At 39.5% G+C, this 9,810-nt stretch overlaps 1 pseudogene; it reads right to left on the bottom strand.

Moving 5' to 3' along the window:
- Positions 1–9,164: 9,164 nt before the first annotated feature.
- The window catches only part of LOC102981218 (E3 ubiquitin-protein ligase RNFT1-like), a 3,697-nt pseudogene continuing 3,051 nt past the window's right edge, over positions 9,165–9,810 (bottom strand).

The raw sequence follows: 9,810 nt of genomic DNA, 5'->3' as shown, positions 1-9,810 counted from the left end.
TCTTTAATGGTAGAAGCTCAGTCAACCATGACAGGACAGTGAGGGAGATATTCTGAGGACAGAGGGGTTTTCTGGGGCCCTTCCTCCATATCATGCAGGCAATATAGTCTACTCCATACAGACCTCCACACAAACCTGCACAGAATCTGTGCATATCTTGCCCCTCTGGCTTTGGGGGTTTTGTTTCTTTAAAAAAGTCTGATGCTTGAAAAAATTATCCTAATACCAGGTAGATTAATGCCAGAGTCTGCTAATGTCTCAGCTCACTGAAACCAAAAACACAATCACTGTTCTTGCCTTTGCTACCTTTTGTATTGCACCTTGATTTATTTCTGCCATTTTTCGGAAGCCATGCAACTAGGAGATCAAAGCTGCTGGAGAAAGCATAGCAAAATGAAGTGCCGTAGGTTGCCTGACCTATTTCATAAGATTGAGGCATTGGTTTATTTACTATTATTATTATATTATTTTATTGTTACTATTGTATGTATTTCTATACCCACCTTGTTCCAAAAAGGACTCAAAATGGGAAAGATCCATTGATTTGTGTTCTACAGAAGAGATTTAAAATCTCAAAGTTTAGGTTACTTGGTGTTTGATGAGTGACATAATTTTAAAACTACCAAGGTTTAATGTGAAATTATTTTAAGATTTCACTTGCCTGATTTTAATTTTAAATCTTATATTAAAATAAAGTGTCAATGAGAGTTACAGTTGTGTGTGTGTGTGTGTGTGTGTGCATGCACCTGTATGTGTTTTTTTCATTTATATTCCACATTGTTCTAAAAAGGGCTTGAGGCACCTTACAAAGAATTTGAGCCACCTTACAAAGAATTTGAGCCAGCAAAAACTATAGTTTTAAATTTTAGGGAGAATGCCTTAAAAAAAAAAACTGATAAATTTTTACCTTTCAGCCAGGATTCGCTTTACTTCTTATAATATAAATCAATCTCCAGCAAAGAGAGCCTGTCCTTATGTGGGACTCAGCATCACCTAAGGCACTATTAACAAAGCAGAAAGTCAGCCAGTCAAGACTGTTTCTCTTGCTTCCAACTCTGTCTTACTCTTTGTTGCCTTTTCACTGTTCCCATGTGTTATATTGTCTGTGTGACCCTTATTTTAAAATACCCCAATATAAACGTTGTGATGCGGTTGTATATACAAAGTTACTCTATCCTCTAAGAGCAGTTAGCTAGCATTTAGAATGCCGTGTTTGGGGATCTACCCGCCAAAGGTGGTTAACCAACAGATGAAGAACACTTGCCAGAATCAAGATCTTCTAAGATGGTCACTTAGTATCTTATTTTTTTTTAAGATTTATTTATTGTTTATTTATTTATTTTTGGCTGCGTTGGATCTTACTTGCGGCATGTGGGATCTTCGTTGAGGCATGTGGGATCTTTACGTTGCGGCGCGTGGGCTTTTCATTGCGGCACAAGGGCTTCTCTCTAGTTGTGGTGTGCGGGTTGTTTTCTCTTCTCTAGCTGTGGCGCGTGGAGTCCAGAGCGCATGGGCTCTGTAGTTTGTGGCACGCAGGCTCTCTAGTTCAGGCGCATGAGCTAAGTGGTTGTGGCCCTTGGACTTAGTTGCCCCGCGGCATGTGGGATCTTAGTTCCCTGACCAGGGACTGAACCCACATCTCCTGCATTGTAAGGCGGATTCTTTACCACTGGACCACCAGGGAAGTCCCAGTATCTTATTTTTTTATTGAAGTATAGTTGATTTGCAATGTTGTATTAATTTCATCTGTACAGCAAAGTGATTCAGTTATACATATATACACATTCTTCTTTGATATTCTTTTCTATTATGGTTTACCACAGGATATTGACTATAATTCCCTGTGCTATACCATAGGACCTTATTGTTTATCCATTCTATACATAATAGTTTGCATCTGCTAACCCCAAACTCCCAGTCCATCCGTCCCCCACCCCCCACCCCTTGGCAACCTCAAGTCTGTTCTCTATCTCACATGCCATGCCATGTGAGTCTGTTTCTGTTTTGTAGTTAACTTCATCTGTGTCATATTTTAGATTCCATGTAAGTGATATCGTATGGTATCTTTCTTTCTCTTTCTGAAAAACTGATAAATTTTTACCTTTCAGCCAGGATTCACCAGTAACCGTTTTCTGTTAATCAATAGAATTTTGATAACACACTTGAAATATGCTTCTTCACCTTTAGAGGCTTATTTTCTAGAGTTTTTCATTACTTTTCAGCAGCAGCAGCGGAAAGTGGAGATGCAGAACTGAATCAAAAAACAGACTCATTTCTGTCACCCTTGCCTCAAATTCTCTTTCTAAGATTCTGAAATCTCTAAATACAGCTATATGATTTATTCTAGATACTTCTGGGCCAGTGGAATTCCAGTCCTCAAAATAAAAAGTTTTAGAGACAGCCCAGTCAAGCTTTACTTCTTTTTTTTTTTTTTTTTTTTTTTTTTCCAAAGGTGGTTAACCAACAGATGAAGAACACTTGCCAGAATCAAGATCTTCTAAGATGGTCACTTAGTATCTTATTTTTTTTTAAGATTTATTTATTGTTTATTTATTTATTTTTGGCTGCGTTGGATCTTACTTGCGGCATGTGGGATCTTCGTTGAGGCATGCGGGATCTTTACGTTGCGGCGCGTGGGCTTTTCATTGCGGCACAAGGGCTTCTCTCTAGTTGTGGTGTGCGGGTTGTTTTCTCTTCTCTAGCTGTGGCGCGTGGAGTCCAGAGCGCATGGGCTCTGTAGTTTGTGGCACGCAGGCTCTCTAGTTCAGGCGCATGAGCTAAGTGGTTGTGGCCCTTGGACTTAGTTGCCCCGCGGCATGTGGGATCTTAGTTCCCTGACCAGGGACTGAACCCACATCTCCTGCATTGTAAGGCGGATTCTTTACCACTGGACCACCAGGGAAGTCCCAGTATCTTATTTTTTTATTGAAGTATAGTTGATTTGCAATGTTGTATTAATTTCATCTGTACAGCAAAGTGATTCAGTTATACATATATACACATTCTTCTTTGATATTCTTTTCCATTATGGTTTACCACAGGATATTGACTATAATTCCCTGTGCTATACCATAGGACCTTATTGTTTATCCATTCTATACATAATAGTTTGCATCTGCTAACCCCAAACTCCCAGTCCATCCGTCCCCCACCCCCCACCCCTTGGCAACCTCAAGTCTGTTCTCTATCTCACATGCCATGCCATGTGAGTCTGTTTCTGTTTTGTAGTTAACTTCATCTGTGTCATATTTTAGATTCCATGTAAGTGATATCGTATGGTATCTTTCTTTCTCTTTCTGACTTACTTCACTTAGTATGATAATCTCTAGGTCCATCCATGTTGCTGCATATGGTGTTATTTCATTCTTTTTTATGGCTGAGTAATATTCCATTGTATGTATGTACCACATCTTTTTTTTTCATTGGGGTATAGTTGCTTTACAATGTTGTGTTAGTTTCTGTTGTACAGCAAAGTGAATCAGCTATATGTATACATATATCCCCTCTTTTTTGGATTTCCTTCCTATTTAGGTCACCACAGAGCATTAAGTAGAGTTCCCTGTGCTATACAGCAGGTTCTCATTAGTTATCTGTTTTATACATATTAGTGTATATATGTCAATCCCAATCTCCAATTCATCCCACTCCCCCTTTACCCCCTTGGTGCCCATATGTTTGTTCTCTACGTCTGTGTCTCTATTTCTGCCTTGCAAACAGGTTCATCTGTACCATTTTTCTAGATTCCACATATATGCATTAATAGATGATATTCATTTTTCTCTTTCTGACTTATTTCACTCTGTATGACAGTCTCTAGGTCCATGCACATCTCTACAGATGACCCCATTTCATTCCTTTTTATGGCTGAGTAATATTCTATTGTATATATGTACCACTTCTTCTTTATCCATTCATCTGTTGATGGACATTTAGGTTGCTTCCCCTTTTTATGGCTGAGTAATATTCTATTGTATATATGTACCACTTCTTCTTTATCCATTCATCTGTTGATGGACATTTAGGTTGTTACCATGTCTTGGCTATTATGAATAGTGCTGCCATGAACATAGGGGTGCATGTATGTTTTTGAATTATAGTTTTGTCTGGATATATGCCCAGGAGTGGGATTTCTGGATAATATGGCAACTCTATTTTTAGTTTTTTGAGGAACTTCCATACTGTTTTCCATGGTGGCTGTACCAACTTACATTCCTACCAATGGTGTAGGAGGGTTCCCTTTTCTCCACATTTGTTATTTGTAGACATTTCAATGATGACCATTCTGACTAGTGTGAGGTGCTACCTCTCTGTAGTTGTGATTTGCATTTCTCTAATAATTAGTGACGTTGAGCATCTTTTCATATGCCTGTTGGCCATTTGTATGTCTTTTTTGGAGAAATGTCTATTTAGGTCTTCTGCCCATTTTTCAATTGGGTTATTTTTTTGTTGTTGAGTTGTAGGAGCTCTTTGTATATTTTGGAAATTAATCCCTTGTCGGTCACATCATTTGCAAATATTTTCTCTCATTCCATAGATTGTCTTTTCATTTTGTTTATAGTTTCCTTTGCTGGGTCACTTAGTATCTTACATAAAATTAGCTAAATCTACACCAGGAGGGTTACTGAATAGCATAGGGGATGTTTAAAATAGTTTTTAATTGGTGAAATGAGCAGTATTCAAATAGGTGGCTGGTTAGTAGTGTCATACAGGAATGACTGCCCTTTCCTGAATGAAGTATTAGCACCTGGCAAGCCCAGCTTGCTGAATACAGATAGTTCAAGCTTGCAGTCTAGACCTCTGAATTGGTTCTGCATTCTTTCCCATCACGAGACACCCTATGCCTGACCCAGCACAAAGTTGGCCACACCTGCCATCAGAATATGCTTGCCCTGAATTCAGTTAAGCCTTTTATGGGAAATGCTGAACAGAGGGTCCAAGGATAAAGAGTGGGACTTCCCCAGCTACAGAGCAGGCTTAAGACTATCTTTGACCCTTAATGTGAATAAATATCTAAGTGTTGTCAGAATATTTTCTAAAACTAGGTTTCATTGTAATATGGCTTCTGGTAGCATGGTTGTGGGGAAAGGAACATATAGTCTCCCCCATCTCCCCCACTTCTAATGGTTGGAGGCTATTGACAGTTACCAGAAAAACTTCATATTTACCAAAAGGTCAAATTGGCTTCGGTGGATTGCCATGCCATGCAAATTTTAAATCCATGCTTCAAAGTCCAGAAAGGACTCACTTGCAAACATAGAGAGTTCATTTAGATAAAGATGTTTAGCTTATGGTTGTGTTTCTTTCCCTTGGAATTTTGGGTCTCTGATTGCCTTCTGTAAATATCCCTCACTCAATTGATAGAACTGTTTGGTGGGTCTTACACTTGTCCCTGAACACGCTTTTACTGTGATGTCTAGGATATTTTCTAAACCCTTTTAAATTCTGGGACCCTGAGAGTTGCCTGCTTAAGCAGTAGCTGTGCTCCTTTTCTGTGCCATTTCGTTATAAAACATTGAATTCAAAACAGGTTGCAGTAGAAATCTAGAGCCACTGAGGAAAGAGTGGAAGCTGGGTAGAATGTTCCCCCACTGTGCTGGCTGTGATGGGAAGCTCTGCCCAGGGTTCAGGGAGAGGCCCACTAGGGACCCCGGGCTTCATCCCTGCAAGATTTCTTTTGAGATTTCAGGACTGTCAAGTTCATCTTCAAAGAATGCAGTGCTATTCTGATATTTTATTATTATCTGAATGAGAGTCAACCACTGACTAATTGTGTCTGGGACACGTCAGGCCAAAGCCTGCCTTGGGGCAAGAGGTTGGAAAGATGATTGGGACCATGAGGGGAAACTGGGAATTGAGAGACCTCTTGGGAAGCATCAGGGTAGAAGAAGGTAACACAAAATTTGGCATCAGTAATGGTTTTTCTCTTATTCTCCTCGCTGAACTATTTGGAACACTGGGGGCCTTGAAGGTGACCACTGGCCTAGAGTGAATGAGCATCCTCCCCAGGGCTGCAGGGCAGTGCATCAGAGAACCCCTAGGGGGCAGCACTCAGGCCCAGATCTCAGTGAGACTTTCAGCTGCAGGGCAGGCACCTAGGGGCTCCATCTCCTGCTTCTCACATAAAGATTAGTGCGCATGCAAAGATAAGGAACATTTTCCAAGCAGTAATAAGGTCTTGAATACAAAAAAGCAGCAAACCAGAGCATTCCAGCAAGAAAATAAGACCAGACTGGTGTGTCCAAAGGAATACAAGCCAGGTTTCACCAAGTTTTTATTGGGAACAAACTGGATGCTTTTATGAGAATCCTAGTGTATAATAATCATAAATGGATAATAATTACATTTAACATTTGGTCCTTATTCCATATGTGGACTCAGTCATTCTCTGTCATTTTGTCATTTTCATGAAATCTATTCATGAAAGTTACATAAGCATCCTGTGTTTATTACAGAGAACGACCTGGAATGGTTGTCTTCTCCCTGCCTATGGAAGTGACAGGTCTGGCAACACTAGGTGAATAGATGTCAGGGCATTTATTTCTTCATCACATCCCACATTCACCAATTTTAACTCTATTCAGAGAATTCCTCTTATGGTCCTGACCAGCGTGAAAGGTAAATGATCAGCCACTTCAAATATTGTGTGAATTTTCTTAAATAAGGAGACAAATCTTTAGACTGCCTTGAGGAAAGTTTCAAGCTGTATAATCTCTGACACAGATTGGTTCTCCTCCCTCTAATACCTGAAAGTATTCTAGAACCCAGCAATGTTTGGGCCCGCACTTTAATTGCCTACAATTCAGATGTGAACTGGTGCTCCCCCAGTCTCAGATGTCTGGGTAAATTCACCAGTTCCACATCTGTGAAAACTCCAGGCCTTGCTTTGATTTCTACTGGTCCTCGGAGTCACTGACACCCTCACAGTACCTCCTGCCTCTGGCTTCTGGGTCCAGGTGTTCTGTCTCTGCATTAGCCTCTCTCAACACAGGAGTAATACTCAGCCCCTTGCCATTTTACACCAAAAAATTCACTCTCTAAGCATTTCATGAGTAATACATTGTACTGAAGTTTTGGGACTCATGGGTGAGACTGCGTGGGTAGGTAGGTCATGTCGCATTACTCAAGGCCTCACTAGGTCCTAGTGGCTCTCTTTCCTATTTCCCTCCATCCCTCATTATCCCTGGAAGCTCCATGATCTGCTCCCTCTTTTAGCCAAACTAACCCAGGTCCTCTTAGCTCCTACCTCTACCCTTCCACCAAAGACCCACAGAACAAAGTGTCCTCTATTTAACAAGACCCAGGCTCCTTAGAAGAAAGCTAGAAATATAAATAACAACAACAGCAACACCAATTCATCTGCATGTTCCATTTACTAGTGGATTGAGGTCAAGTCTGAGTCTCTGCCTCCATCGAAGGGCAGCACAATGTTTTAGAAAAGGAGCTGAATTTAGACTCTGCCCCTTGGTGTTAGAGCCAGCAGCACCCTTCACTAGCCATGTGGAAAAGCCAGCAATCCATTTCAAGCCTCAGTTCATCATCTGAAGAGTGAAGATGTTACTAATGTTTTGAATCATTATGCTGATCCGAGGAAATAGTTTATGCAATGTACTCTGAAACATTAGAGCAGTGGTGCCCAGAACATTTTCAGCTTTTCCAGACTGAGGAGTGCTGCTGGCATTTAGGGATACTGGGTGTCCTGCGTTGTGGGGAGATTCTATATAATACAGAACTACAGCATTACCATAGCATGCCCATGGAGAAACACTGTATCTGAGCACAGTGTGAAGGAAAAGTATGTGACCTCTGAACTTCTGCCTGTCACACAAAATGCAGATGGATTGATACATAGTGCAGATGATTCTTTAAAAAGATTTTCCTCATTCTGGGTTATTTTAGCCCAATCTCTGTTCTGAGGTGATAGTTTCTCTGGTATCCAATAATACCGCCAACGTTTTAATTACAATCTTGAGCTTTCTTCTATAAGGAGTGCTTCCACTTAAGATGTCTTTGTTTAATCTTTCAGTTTAAGCTATATTATACCCTCCAGAAGAAAAAAAGAAGGAGGAAAAATTATGGAATAGAGGACAGGGGAATTTTCCACATGGTGAATGTACAAGGAAGCGGGTGATGCATGCATTGATCAGCTATTGATGCCAAGTAGTTGTCTTTTTTGTGTGTGTGTAATAGTCAGGGTAGTCCATAGCACTATACAAAAAAGATCATGAACATTAAAGCTGATGGCAGGAGTGTATGTATGATGTTCACAAACAAAAAGGAATTTAAATCATCTGTTCTCAATGACTGCTAATCATACTACACAGAAAAATACAATATTAAAATATTTCATCCTCAATGAATTAATCTTCCTTAGAAAATCTGATTGTTACAGGTAAAATATAGCATTTAGAACTTTGATTTAAAAATACAAATTTAGGGCTTCCCTGGTGGTGCAGTGGTTGAGAATCCGCCTGCCGATGCAGGGGACACGGGTTCGTGCCCCGGTCCGGGAAGATCCCACATGCCGCAGAGCGGCTGGGCCCGTGAGCCATGGCCGCTGAGCCTGCGCATCCGGAGCCTGTGCTCCGCAATGGGAGAGGCCACAACAGTGAGAGGCCCGCGTACCACAAAAAATAAATAAATAAATAAATAAATAAATAAAATAAAAATACAAATTTAAAAAAAAAATTTAGAATTTTTCAAATGGGAATTATAAAAGTCAAATAGGAATAATAAAGAAAATTCTACTTTCAGGTAAAGTGTGTCAAAGTTTTATGAAAAATATTCTTTATTGTGAAAATAATGAAAGGAAAGAATACCTGAATTTCTCTAAAACTGCTAGTTCTAGTTATGCAATTGTCATTTTGGTAGTATTAACAAGAAAACATATTTACAATATAACTGCAGTCATCTGTCAAATAGGATAGTATAAATGTTGCATATGCATTAGGTTGAACATTACTTATGTATGTTTTAAAATATAGGGTTTTTTCATTTAATCTTCTGATAATTTGGACTACACACTTAAGTCTTATTATAATACTCTATAACCATTTGGAAACATTTTCCTTAACTTCTGGCCCTGAAATCCATTCTAAAGCCTTTATCAATGGTCACTGTAAGCAAATGAAATTAGTATTTTTTGGCCTTAATATGAAGTTCAAAACTTAATATATTTGAAGGTGTGATGAAGTGACACCATCTTTCCATTTGTTTATATGGTCTGAAATCACAGTTCTGCACAGTGGACAGTTTTCTCTCTTCACAAAATATATGTTGACAGATGAGAACTGGCTTTTGAAATTCAGCTTGACATATTGAACAAACATCATCCACATCTGAACACTGTCTCTTACTGGCAGCCACTTCGTAACTTGGCAGTGTAAAAAATATTGGCAAATATTAACAAATCGAAGGAGAAAAACCATATGATCATCTCAATAGATGCAGAGAAAGCTTTCGACAAAATTCAGCACCCATTTATGAAAAAACCCTCCAGAAAGTAGGCATTGAGGGAACCAACCTCAACATGATAAAGGCCATATATGACAAACCCACAGCCAACATCGTCCTCAGTGGTGAAAAACTGAAACCATTTCCACTAAGATGAGGAACAAGACAAGGTTGCCCACTCTCACCACTATTATTCAACATAGTTTTGGAAGTTTTAGCCACAGCAGTCAGAGAAGAAAAAGAAATAAAAGGAATCCAAATCAGAAAAGAAGAAGTAATACTGTCACTGTTTGCAGATGACATGATACTATACAGAGAGAATCCTAAAGATGCTACCAGAAAACTACTAGTGCTAATCAA

The sequence above is a fragment of the Physeter macrocephalus genome, chromosome 8 (assembly GCF_002837175.3).
Source record: "Physeter macrocephalus isolate SW-GA chromosome 8, ASM283717v5, whole genome shotgun sequence".
Taxonomy (NCBI): Eukaryota; Metazoa; Chordata; class Mammalia; order Artiodactyla; family Physeteridae; genus Physeter; species Physeter macrocephalus.
This window is presented reverse-complemented; position numbering and strand designations above follow the sequence as displayed.